Consider the following 13,042-nt stretch of genomic DNA (forward strand, 5'->3'; position numbering starts at 1 on the left):
TTTCACTCAAAATTAGCTCATTATCCAGGAAATTTGACTTAGAAACCCCCTTTGGTACCTTGGGCCTTGCATACATCAACGCCAAGTTTCCTCTCTCTCAACAATATATTTCCATCACTTGCCTTCGACCGGAAGATTTTGTGTGGTGTTTGACTTCAACTCATTTATTCACACCATACTAATTTTACTATGGAACCTTGAGATTCATTAACATCATCGGTGTTTTCTCTCACATTTGTTATTAAATTACATCATTGACTAGTAATCAGATGGTGTCTACCATATTTGACTCCAGCTCATTTATTTGCATGGTTAGACTCATGTTGAAGAGTGTAACTAGGTTCGTTCTTCTTAATGACATGTAATTGTGACTTTTATAAATGATGTAATGAAGAAAATAAAATTATTATTGTAAGCCTTGCTTCATGGCTTTCATGAGCAAGTGATTTTATTTTAGATGGCTCCCATTGAGAGCCTTATGATTTGTAAGTCAAAGAGTCAATGTCATGTATGAAGAGCTATTATTGAGCATATGTCAAATAAATAAAATTCTATGTAGCCCTCCAACAAAAAACACAAAATCCTCTTCCTATGTCGACCTGTAAGATTAAATTATGTCTCATGTCAGCAGACTCAACAAGTATCATGTCAGCTTATTAATATGCACCAACAACTATAAATAGCAACCTCAGCCTAGTCCACAAAGAAAAAAATTTTGCCATATCTCTCTGAATTTTTCGATGGCAACAGAAGTTCAAACTTCTCATATATTTGAGAATTCTCAAGAATAGAAGTTCGAATTATCCTTTTCATTCAGATGGGAAGTCACAGTATATAGTTTAAATGATAGTGCCGAAGAAAGATAGAGGAAATAACAACAAAGAAGTGAGGAGTTGATCTCAGTCAAATAAATTCAAATCTCTCTCTCCATATTTCAGATGGGCAGTGACACATGAGATAATAGTTTGGAATGACAAAGTGTTGAAGGGAAATTGGATCCCTCTAAAGAGCCAGCAAAGCTCGAATCACAAAGATAGAAATCTATGAAGTGGATATAATCACAATATAGATGTTACCTTACGATACCTCTATATCGATGTTATATCAAGTGAAGTAAGGTATTTTTCATGACATGACAGTTCATTGTCATGAGAAGAGATGATCTCAATTTACGCTATGAAGAAGTTTGAAGTGGAAGAGAAGACAAGAAGATGAAAAAAGGACGTGTGTCTTGGTCTTAGAGAGGTTACTAGGTAAAGGGTCTTGGTCTTGGTATTTGTCAAATGGAATATCTATAAGAATAATTTGTGCGGTTTTTCCTCTCAAAGAGAGAGGTTTTAGCCCTAGCTCATAGCATACATGTTGTGTCTCTTGTATGTTTATGTTCATGCATTAATTATTATGTAATGAAGAAGAACACTAATAATCTATCATGAAGAATATCCTAATATAAACAAGTAAAAAGCATTCACAAACAGTCACTAATCGAATAGATATCACCTAATGCTAATGCCTTATCAACATCATTTTAGAGCTAAGGTGCTAAAGTCAAAGGAAGGGCATCTAATCAAAGAGACACTCAATGATCAAGTTTCAATAAAGGCATCTAAGGAAGTCGGAGGTTTTCAAAGCAAAAGACCAAGATCTACATTGAAGAATAAAATCCTAGATCGAAGAAGTAGTCTACAACAACAAAAGTTTTGGATCCTCTTATTAGAGAATTATATATTACAGAGCAATGGAACACATAAAATATTGCAGAAATATAAACACGGAAAATGCATAAAACAAGAGAGACACAGATATACGAGGTTCACCCAGTTTGGGCTACGTCCATGGAGAAACAACCAGTCCTTCTTTTTATATTATCCAGCAAACTGAAGAGATACAAACTACAACAAATCCATTGTAACTCCCTCTTCACTCTTAATCTCCTCTCTCTTCCTCACTCAAAATACAGATCTCCATAAACGTAATACAATTCCCTCATATATAGCAAGGGGTTGCCTTCTAGGGGAAAAAACCCTAAATTAAACATAACTTCTACCGTCAGATCTCCACATAATGAACGGCCCAAATTGACTACAGAATTACAACATTCTACAAGGAAACTTTACATCTATTCTTAGCGGCTCCCAAAGGTTGCAGTGCCCCCCCCGGGACCCCCCCTGCAGTGAATATTTTATGGGCGACATTACGAACTGGGGTCCAATGCTATGATACCTTTGAATACAGAAGATAATCAGGTTCCACACCCAACACCTCTAGTCATCATAAAAATACCAATAAGACACTCGAATAAAGGTAGCGCGAAGGACTTTAAATATGAATATCACATCATCTTGAAGAAACTCAAAACCCTAGAAGAAATTTTGATCTACACTCATTCACTACCAAAGTAGTCAAAGTATCTTGAAAGCAAGAATGCATTATCATCATCTTCAAAGATACAAGGTAAGTTCCCTCTCATTGAAGCAAGGATCCTCTACTTTTCCTTAAAGAATATCATCTGAGGAAGCAGCAAAACATCCTCATTAATAACCATCATCAAAAGGAGCTAGATCAAAAGACGTTGTTATCATAAAAGGAGAAATCTTCTTTATTGAAGAAAGACTTTTTTCATTTGGAAGAAGATCATCCAAAAGGGAGCACTAATACATCTTCTTCAACCATTATCAAAGTGATCAAGTTGAAGATTCCATCTTCACTTGTCAAGTAAGTATCTTTCATTATTTAATCAAATTTGGTAAAATGACTTCGTGTTTGCAAGGAGATCTATGAGCTGGTATGGTCATCGAAATTCCTTGCATGAAAAAGGAGGATAGACATAGTCCTCAAAGAAATTGAAGTCATTGAACACATCAATGAAAAGGTCTCCTCTGAATACATGGAAAAGGATAATTATGAAAGTAACCCTCATATAGCAATATCAGAGACATCAAAGAGATGTATATGATAAGCTCGTAAGACTATTCTCTGAAGATGCGATAAAGAAGGCCACATGACTTAGATCTGATCTACACAAAATTGAAGGTATCAAAGAATGAAGGGATATATTCATAAGATCTCAACAATAAGATCTAGGAGAGATGATAAGAAGATAATCATCATTTTCCTAAATGCACTAACTGATGAACAAGGTAACAAATATCCATGGGTATAAGAAAGTTACCTCATTCAATAACTTGTGGGTTCTATGAAATATAGAAGAAGACAAGTGGAGTGTTGCTTTTTGGGGCCTGACCCAGGTTCAAATTTAATTAGCCAAACAAATCCCTGTACTACTGGCCCTTTCCGCAACAATCTGTAGAGCGCGGATTGAGGTCTCACCTGAAGTAGTATGGGGGGGTGTTGGAACCAGGTTTATGCACCTTTGAGATGTCTAAGGGTTTTATTCGATCCAACTGCTAGTCCTTGCACGTGGGTTGCTTTACGTACTTCCCTGGCCTTCACGCCTTGATATACTTGCCTTCACACAACCCTAGGGGTTGTGGGGATTCTGCACTGCTAGAGCAGCGCTCTGCACTATTTCCCTAAGTCACACCTGAGATCTTACCTATCTTCCTACACCCATTAGTTATCTTCACATAAATAGAAGCCTTGTATTATATTTATTTATACATAACACACATATAAGTTCACGCAACAAATAAATAGTACACTTGAAATTTATACCTAATAATACATTAAACAGGAAAAGGTACACAGGAATATAGTAAGCTTTTCTTTATTAATTTTTCCAGCGGTTACAGACTTGACCTACCCTGCGCACTCAACTACAAGGGTCCGTGCACTTAGCTGTGGACTACTAGGCCTATGCGCCCTCAGTTGCAGAGCCTTCTCCTACTCTACGACCCAAAGACACACTTTACACTTCAACTCAATCTCTTAGCCTTATTATGCTTCTTTTCTTTCTACCAGCTATCTCCTATCTTCTACACTTAGAGCCTCACTCTATTTATACAATCCCATGGTCCGCAAACCATGGGTAGGTCTATCAAGCCGACATTATATTACAAAAACAAGGGCAAAAAACCCTGTGACTCTATTATGACTTCACTCTCTGTGCCCACAAATCATGGAGTCTTTATATAACTTGGTCAAAACTTGGGCTTTAAGCCCCAAAACATGCCTTGGGGAGATTCCATGCCCAACATTGAGGGATAAAGTCTTGAAGGTTAAAGGACTCAAACATTTGTAGGAAGGAAAGGGAAGTGTGGAAAATTTGTTCCTAAAAAAATAAAGAAGAGCATAGTTGAGATTCAATGCTATAGATGTAAAAGTTATGGACATTACAGGAAATATTTTCCTAAAGAGACAATATCAAAAGAGGAAGAGAAGAAGTTGTTACAGGAAAATTTGGGCACATCAACCCCGACTTATAGATCCGTATTATTAGGGTCCATCAACCCCTAATTTAGTTGTTTTCATTCCCTAATGAAGTTAACCTACATCATGCTTGCTTCCCAAGAGTTTCATGACACTATTCATCCAAAAAATGCCCTTAAGGAGATCAGCGCAAATTACCCTTTATCAAGCTGCAATGCATTGCAGGAACTGCACTGTCTGGGTGTTATACATCGCACCTAGCCTTTGTTATACCTATGCTAAGTGAGATCAATCAAATTTTTGAAATGAATCCATTGGATTCCTCATCCAATGGATGCTTCTAGAGGTTTCTAGAAGGATAGAGCTCGCTTTTGGATGAGGAAGGAGATGAATGAACCGTAATCCATTATCCCTTCCTCCATGGAACCACTTCCCAATTTTGGAAAAGCATTCATGAGGGCCATTAATGGCTTAACCTCCTCCATTCAGTTATAAATGGACTAAGCATTCAAAGGCTGGTCTAGGTTGGAACTTCTTGAGCTAAGGAAATGTTGTTTGAATGACATTAGTAGAGAGAGTAATGTTATCACATAAAATTGTTGTTTCATGAGGAGAGAAGGGTTTGAAGCTGGAAGGATGACACTGAATCAGACATGCATCTACATGGGTTGTAATCTTTCCTTCTATTAATAAAGAGTTCTATGCTTTTTCCCATTCATGTGTTTATGTGATGTATATTGTACTTTCGATTCTATAATATGTTTAGTTAACAGATCGATATGTATGCTTGGATGGTTTTCTATCTCGGCTTATGTGCAGGTACCTTCCAAGCGAGTTAAGTATGGAAGGGAGCGGTGAAAGCAATCGAAGGGAAGAAGGATTGAGCGAGAGATACATGTTGTTTCTTTTGTTCCTCTTTCTTTTATCTGTGAGCTATAGGAAAAACATTGGAATTACTTTGGCTATTGTTCCAGACTTGCTACTAGGTCTAGGGGTTAGTCATTTGAAGAAACACTAAATTTTCCCATAACAAAATGGTGACTCCACTAGGGATCGATCCTATCCCTTATAGTAGCTTATCAATCTCTTAAAACACTTTGACATACTTTACTTGTTGTGATTCAACCTTTTGCACTGAATTTTAGTCAAAATTTGAGGCTAGATGACTTTTGAGTGGTCGCACAGGAATCAGTGTAGGCTAGCCTTAGAGATAGTGTTATGCATTGCACGTAGGCCTTCTTTGACCTACGCTGATTAATAAAGGAATATTTTAATCAGTGCAGTTTTTCCCTCTTTGGACTGCGCTGATCAATGCAGATTGGCCCTCTTTGACCTGCACTCATCAGTTTTCAATTCATTGAAATAAGCACAGTTTTTAGTGAGAGATAGTGATATGCAGCATAGTTAGCCCTTCTTTGACCTGCGCTGATCAACCTTAGGTTAAATTCCCACCTTTTGAATTAAATTTTTTCCAAAAGTCTTCTGATTTCTTGCTTGCTAAATATCAGTGATGTCTTATCTCTGAAAACAGTGTTTTCATATCCTTAGCCAGCCAGCCTTACTTTGATTGGATTGACTAATATTTCTTTAATGTTTTCTTTGTCATTATCAGTCTATAATCAGAGCTATTTTTTGGTCGATTGATCATTGTCGAAAGAAAGTGTCATAAAGTCGTCTTTTCCTTCGAAAACTTAATTGTTGTAAAGTCTTCATTCATAAAAGATCGATTGATTTATTTGTGCATCTGATTCATATTTTTGTTTAAAGTGTCGAAAATCTTCGTTTCCTTAAAGTTGAAAGTGTTGTTTAGTCTTCCTTTCCCTTTAAGAGAAATTGTCATAAATCATCATTTTTTACATGAAAAAAGATCTGAATCGTTTGTGCATTAGTTTTTCTTATTGCCTCATTCACATTAAGAGAAACTGAAAAGAAATACATGCAATTTGCATTAAAAAGAGTTTGTGTATGCTTGAAAGGAATGGTTTAGGGAATTGCATTAGTTTGTGCTCTTTGTTGTTTGATCCAAAATTACATGTATGCTCTATCCCTCATAGCTAGGATTTTCATTGTTAAAAACAAATGGAAAGAGTGCTTCTCATTCTAGTTGCATTCTTAGGAATTTCGGAAAACATCTTGTGGTGAACCCTCAAAGGCAAATTTTAAGCAATATCAACCTAAAATTTACATCAATTAACCTAATAACGCATTGGAATTTAACACAAACATCTAGAGTTGTCTAGGTTGGAGACGTGTTCCGACGTCTTAAAGCCTAGTGGTTATCATTCATTGAGGTTGGGTGATTCCTAGTCCTCTCCGATTCGATAAGTACTAGTACAGACATGTGCTCCCTGTATCGTCGAGTATATCGTGGGAGACCCCAATAAGTTGAAATCCTTTATCCCTAGGAAGCCGAGCCTGCCGCCTTACTAATCACAATGCATCGAACACAGCATTCGGGAAGACTGACTGTCGTATGATAAATCCTTGGTAATTTATATTTCATTTACCACGAAGGTGTATATTGTAGTTTTGTGTTTAGTTTGGTAAACCCTCTTGTCTAGAATATCTAGAACAGTCACTTTCATTCCTTTTTGAATCCTTAAAAGAAAAGGTTCATATGAGCACTTTCCCTTTCAGGCTCATTAAACATCAAAATCAACTAGAATCATCTTCTTTTTTTCTCGTCTCTTTAAAAATGAAAAATCAAAGTTGTGTTCCAATGTCGTAAAAGTTAATTGACCGCGGATAAGATCCTCCACACTCGCTCCTTAGTTGATCTATGGTTGAAACATATGGCGACAAATCTGCAGTCCACGAATCAAGGAATTCCTTTTGATGGGAATCCTAGCCCTTTTCCTCCATTTGGAAATATTGGTGCTCCATATATGACTACATTGTCCCTTTCGAGATTTACCATTGGCTTGCCAGTATGGTTGTTTTCAACCTCCTTGGTTCAAAATATCGTGATTTCTCCGTAATTGAGTACTCCCCCAATTGGACAAAATCAACCTCCAGTTGATCCTAAAGTTGACCCTTTTCCTTCTTCCTCGGTTATTTCTTCCTCCCCTTCTTTCTCTTCACCTTGTGAAAGTATTGGTACTAGTAACCAAGTGGCTAAGAAGAAGAAGAAGCAAATTCAGTAGAGGGGCAACCAAGCAACCATTGTTTTGAATGCAACATCTAGTGAGAAACCGCTCATCAAGCCTCATAAAGTTTGATATCCATGCAAACTTTATGCGGAAGACCATCTTCTTTGAAATTGTCCTGATATTCCTCAGATCTTAGAAGAATGGTCCTCCCGTTCACATCATCCTGTGTCATCAACTTCTAAAGGTCATGTTGGTGACACACCATCAACTAGTGGCAGTAAAGATCATGGAAAAAAGGGACAAGTTAATTTTCCTTGTAAGTTATGTGAAGGGAATCACTCCATTCACCTTTGTCCCTATCTGGATGAAGCCAAAAGAGTGTTGGATAATCGTCCTGCTTCACTGCAGCGACTTCCATCTAGTTATGGGAAACTATCCTTTAATCCTTCATTAGTTGATGAATTGACTTAATCAAATCAACCATCGGTCAAACCCACTCTCTCTGAAAGTGAATCCTATGAGTCTATACCCGACCTAAATCAACAGGTCGAAGTAATAGTTGACCCAATTCCATCTTCAGCTAATTGTACCTTTCTCGAAGAGAGTGAAAATGATACCACTTAGGTTCTTTTCATTTCTTCAGATTCTAATGTGCTTGGGGGCAGTCCTCCTATTCCATCAAGGTAGGAGGAAAATCCTCCATCTCTCGTAACTCAAGGGGTTAATCCTCCTATTTCTACAGTACCCCCTCCAAGTAGTCTAGTCACTTCCTTTGATTGGAATCGACTGGCAGGATTCTGCCTTCCTTCTTATGTGCCTTTCCAAATCATAGTACAAGTTTGTAATATGATTGTATCGGGAACTATTATAGATGAAGGTGCATCTGTGAGTATCCTTTCCTCAACTGCTTAGCAAGCACTTGGTTCACCGACACTTGTGCCAGTTACACAGAATCTATTGGCTTTTAAAAGAGGAACAAGTCGACCATTAGGGATTCTCCCTCGGTTACCCATTACCTTGGGAGGAAAAATCGTTTATCTGAACATGATGGTAGTCCTAGGACCTTTAGATTACAATTTACTTCTTGAGCGCGACTATGTTTATGGCATGGGAGATATTGTTTCAACATGCTTTCGAGTGATTTGTTTCTCGCATGAAGGAAGGATTGTCACCATTGAACAACTTTCATTTGTTTGTCCAAATATGGCTCCTAGTCAACCATCTTACCTAATTGGTCCTTTTGTACCAATGGTATCATCCTTGCCACAAGTTAATTATGTGGAAACCTGGTCCATACCTACATCCACTGAAAATCAATTCAGTGATGTTGTACATCATGTACTGGGGCCATTGGAACCAGATCTCTCCTTCATGACCGATTTGAGGATAATTCGTTGTCTTGTGTCAACGTCGTTAAAAAATGAAACAAGGAGTTCGAGGATAGTTCCTTGTCTTTTGTCAACCTTGGTAAAAAATGAAACAAGGGGTCCAAGGTAGTTCGTTGTCTTGTGTCAACCTCGTTAAAAATGAACAAGGAGTATAAGGATAGTTCCTTATCTTGTGTCAACCTCGTTAAAAAATGAAACAAGAAGTATGAGCATAGCTCCTTGTCTTGTGTCAAGCTCGTTAAAAAAATGAAACAAGGAATTTGAGGATAGTTCGTTGTCTTGTGTCAACCTAATTAAAAAGTGAAACAAGGAGTCCGATGAAAGTTCGTTGTCTTGTGTCAACCTCGTTAAAAAATGAAACAAGGGGTTCGAGGATAGTTCCTTGTCTTGTGTCAACCTCATTAAAAAATGAAATAAGGAATATGAGGATAGTTATTTTATTGTGTCAACCTCATTAAAAATCGAAACATCTCCCATGAGGATACTTCCTGGTCTTGTGTCAACCTCGTTAAAAAATGAAACAAGGATTATGAGAAAAGTTCCTTGTCTTGTGTCAAGCTCATTAAAAAATGAAATAAGGTCCCCTGAAGGAAAGTTCCAAGTTGAGTCTTTGATTAGATCTTGTAAAATCCCAGTCGAGTCTTTCACTTGATCTCATAAAACAACCTTCATTCCATCCACTTGATAGCCTTGAGTAGCCTACTTAGGCGAATGTAATGAAGCTTGGAGGGCATGCACGTAGTCGTAAAGATAAGTTTCCCTATAGGTTATGTGAAGGGAATCACCCCATTCATCTTTGTCTATCTGGACAAAGCCAAAGAGGTGTTGGATAACCGTACTGCTTCACCGCAGTGACTTCCATCTAGTTACAAGAGACTCTTCATTTCATCATGCTGGGGGCATGCAAACCATTTCCAAGCATAGCTTTTCATTTCAAGCTTGTGTAAAAATGAAACTGAATTCAAGCATAGTTTTTCGTTTCAAGCTTTTGTAAACATGAAACTAAATCCAAGCATAGTTGTTTGTTTCAAGCTTGTGTAAACATGAAACAGAATCCAAACATAGTTCCATATGGTTCAATCTTGTCTAAAACTGAACCCATTTCCATTTTTAAGCCCTAGCGATTGCCATTCTATCAGCCTCTTCGTCAGATGAGCCTTGGTTGTTTTCATTCGATTGCCACCATCCCTTTGGCCGATCATACGCTTTCACTTCGTTGTTTTACCTTTTTGAGGAACAGTTGCAATAAGTGGTCTTATTAGCCAGCCTCTTCACATAAATCAACATGTTTTGAGAAGTTCCAACATCACTAGAACCAGTTGCTACCTTACACACTACTCGTTCCTCAAAATGGAGTCCTCTTTAAGCTCTTTTTAGACTCTCTAAACATGAAAAGATTACCGAGCACTTGCCGTTTCTAGCTCATTAATGGATTAGAATCGACATCTACTCAATATAGTTTTACCCCTTCTTTGGGCTAAGATAGATTAACTACAAAAAAGGTACTCGTTGGTTAAACATGATAAATAGGTTCTCTCTTGTATTGTTCTATGATTTTTCGAGCTTGAGAGACAAATGTACGAAAAGGAACTTTTGGAGTTTTCTTTTAGTCCCTTTTCAGACTCTCTAAATGTGAAAAGGACTGAGTTATATTTGTCGTTAAACTCTTTAAAAACATCAAATAGCTACAAATTTATCTATCTAGACAAGACCGAGTTTCACCTTCATTAGACTTGTTAAACCATCAAATAGCGATGGATTCACCCGAAGGGTGGAATTATACAACAAGCATATGTTATCCTCCTCAAGCTTGATTAAAAATAAAGAGGTACTGGTTAGAAATGACTGGGGAAAATGGGAAAATTTTGGGAACACTTTATGGTAGCAGGTCGCTCTTGAACATGACACTTTCACCTCATCAACATGACTATGTGGGTTGGGTCATTCAGCTTGATGGTTATCACATTGTTGGTCTATCATACCATCCGTTATGCTCCTATATCAATAGGTGTCAAATATCATGATTGACTTGATGAGCTATGTAATATGTTCATACCTTTATTTGTTTCAAAGGTTTTCCATATTTTCAAAAATCAAAAAAATTAAAAAATGTAAAGAGGGTATACCCTAAAAGAAAAATTAAAGGGTAAAAAGAATAAAGATGGTCAAAAAAATGAAAGAAAATGAACCCCAACAAAAAGAAAAGACCAAGGAAAGTGTGCAAGTCTAGATGCCACTGCTTTTTACTTTTGTATAATAAACAATTGTGTGTAATTTGTCACCTATGCCACAAGTCATGAATAGTCAAACAGTTTAAGCTTGGCTAGTTCATATTTCAATTTCATGTTGTAGAGATAGAGAATAAAGATTTGATCAAATAGTGTAATCTTGGCAGATAAGTAGACAGGTAGAGTGAACAAAAGGAGCTCAACAGTTTAATTTGAGCCCTTAGGTGTAATAAGGCTAGACTTAGATAGATATCTACATGTAAAAGAAAAGAAAGTGTGATAAGGGTTTTCCAGTTTAAGTGCACCCTAATAAAGAAGTAAAAATGCTAGGATAAAGTAGGTAGGGTAAGTAGATGATGGTTGTAAAATAAATGTGTGGTGAATGGTTAAGTTTAATGCTTAAATATTTTGCTTTCATCACTTAGACAAAGCACAACTCACATTGGAGACAACACAACAAGGAGACAAAGTCAAACTAATTAACCTCCCTACTCATTTCCCCTAAAATTTTCACTAATTCCCTAAGTACTAGAGGTAATTTCCAAGTTAGGGGGGCTCAGAGCATTTCTCTGACTTTTGGAGGGACCGAACCCTCGGCCCAATAATTTGAAATACCTAAAGCACTTAAATCCCCTTCATCAATATTCACCCTTTCATAAAGTCACTCATTCTCTTTATAAAGCTTTTCCTAAGTAAAATCCTATTTTTCTTAGGAAAATTAAAAACATTCTATCTACATGAAACCCTCACATATCATTAGCCTAAGGTATAAGTGTTGTATGATGAAATGCATTTTTAGAAAACATTAAACTTAGCACTTTCTCATTCATTTGGTCATATTAACCACTAATGTTATTAATGTAATTCCCGAATAAAACAACTTACACATGCCCGTATTATATTGTTATACAAAACCCCAAATATTACATATCCCACCCCGATGGTTAAATATAACTATAAATCAAACAATAAAATGGGATTAATTAACTAATCCATAGTTAATTAAGAACCCAACCCCGCCACCATTTAATGAGGATTAATTATGTCATTTGGACTAATTAATAACTCTATAACCAATCGCATCACCCCCGATATGATTAATCCCTTTAACTTATATCGGGCCCGCCGTATGTTAACCTTCCGCCACTTCAGTACCTCCCCAACAACCGTCTAATCGCCTCCCGCAGATCCAACGGTCATCGCGCATATCACACAATCCTTTTGGTCGACATTTAGCACGTAATGGAGAGCGGTTTCATGAATAGTACCTATGCTACGTGTCACACAGTGTATGGAATCACGTGGTCTCCTCCAAAACCACTCGCCTCCCAAAAGCGGTGCGATGAAATCTGCTTACCGGCCCTATTTCCTGTTGACAAAGTGTCCACTGTTAATTCAAAGTTTACCCGCCAATATCAACCATCTACCCGTTTAAACACAAAAACCCCAATTTTGCTCATTTTTCACCTGATTGTGCAATAAAACCCTGTGTAACCCATATGTGCCACCTGAAGCCTTTGTTAACCGATTCAAGCATGGTTCACCTCCCGAAAAGCATTCTGGACTCACTCCACATACCTTTCAAGCTCAAATGAAACCTTTTCAACCTCCCCTACAAACCAATTCTTTCTTAACAATTTGTTTTATTTTACAGGTGATCAGAAGACCACATCCTTGGATAAACAGTCTTAATACTAGTCATAAGACCTGTTTACTCCAAGACTGTTATCAAATCTATTCAAACAGAGTTGGAAAATAAAACATTCAGTTAAAATACAAGCAGAGGAAACATGGAATTAAAAGGATTTATTGTTGAAACAGGCAGTAAAAACCTAAACTACACATTGAAGGTAAAAGGACACAGTAAAGAACAGTCAAAGTGTATCAGGATTAAAGAGTATCAGATTGAAGACCAAGATCAGTAAATCAGCTACCATGAAGATAAACAACAATGAAGACAGATGAAAAAACAGAGCGGTAAAAGTAAAAAGTAAAAAGTAAACAGTAA

This window comes from Pinus tabuliformis, chromosome 2_2 (assembly GCF_031772625.1).
Source record: "Pinus tabuliformis cultivar Carrire ecotype Pingquan chromosome 2_2, CPIR1, whole genome shotgun sequence".
In the NCBI taxonomy this organism is placed as follows: domain Eukaryota; kingdom Viridiplantae; phylum Streptophyta; class Pinopsida; order Pinales; family Pinaceae; genus Pinus; species Pinus tabuliformis.